Here is a 1,328-nt window from a genome sequence, read left to right as displayed (position 1 = left end):
AGGGGAAAAGCGGGGGAGGGGAGGGAGGGGAGACCTCCCCCTCCGACCTGTGCCACCCCCTCCCCATTTCGCCGTGTCCCCCGTGTCGCCGTGGATGCCATGGGTAATTGTGTGTGACCGTTGTAATTCCCGTGATAAAAAACACAAACAACAAAAAAAAAGGGTTGCTTTTTATTATTTTCCTTTTTTTTTTTTTTTTCTTTTCCCTTGATAATTTTTATTTTCTATCAGAGTGTCCGGCTTTAATAAAAATTAATTTTTTTTTTTACTTTTTTTTTTTTTTTGGACTCTTTTTTCTCTCTTTTCTGGCGCTGTTTTTCCCTCACTTTCCACCCCCAAAATTGAGAATTTCGATGGGGATGAGACATCCCCGATTCTCTTATTTCCTCCCCAAAATCTCAGAGAAAAAATGAGATTTATCCCCACCGTGGATAAAATTCCCAACAGCGGGAATTTGGGGTCTATTCCCGCCTCCCCCCGCCAAAAAATGGGAATTAACACCAGCAAAACCTCGAATAATCAGTTTATTTCCAATATATAGACCAGGAGGTGGGAGGGCAAAGCAGGGGGGATTTTTGGGGTTGGTTTGCGGTTTTTATTTATTTTTTTTTTTGCAGTTTTGCAGATCCCGACGGGGCCGAGGCGCCGGGAATGGGGGTGGGGAGGGGTTTTGGGTTTTTTTTGGGGAGGGGGGGACATGCAGGAGGGTTTTAAAAAGTCACCACTGAGCACGTCCCCTGCTCGGGGCTGGCTTTTTCCGCTGAGCAAAACTTCTTTAAAAAAATCCTTTATAAATCCTTTGGGATATGTTACACGGGCACAGAGACGATATTTACAGGGAAGGGGGGAAAAATAAAACCCACCAAAAAAAAAAATGGAAAAAAAAAAATCCCAAAAATTCGAAAAGAAAAACAAATTTTACAGCAAATATTTGCATAACGTAATGAGAACGACACGGAGAGACGGTGACGGGAGGTGACACCAAGGCCACCGAGCTGGTGGCACTCGGTGTCCCCGCGTGGCCACGCCAGGGGTCCCCGCGCCCCCTTCCTAAAGTGCTTCTGGCCTGGGGGGCAGGAAGGGGACAGCGGTGGGAAGGGACAGCGACACGGTGGCAGTGTCCCCTCCCCGTGTCACAGGGTGTCCCCACTCAGTGCCAGCCCCTCCCCGGCTCCTGGGGACACCCCAGGCTCAGGGTGACAGCGCTGAGGTCCCCAAGGGACCCTGGCACACGGGGGGGGTCCCTGAGGTGGGGTCCTCAAGGTGCTCAGGGCATGGAGAGTCCCCAAGGTCCCCCAGGGCAGGGGTCTCTGACCCTGATGTCCCCA

Source organism: Parus major, unplaced genomic scaffold (assembly GCF_001522545.3).
Source record: "Parus major isolate Abel unplaced genomic scaffold, Parus_major1.1 Scaffold355, whole genome shotgun sequence".
In the NCBI taxonomy this organism is placed as follows: domain Eukaryota; kingdom Metazoa; phylum Chordata; class Aves; order Passeriformes; family Paridae; genus Parus; species Parus major.
This window is presented reverse-complemented; position numbering follows the sequence as displayed.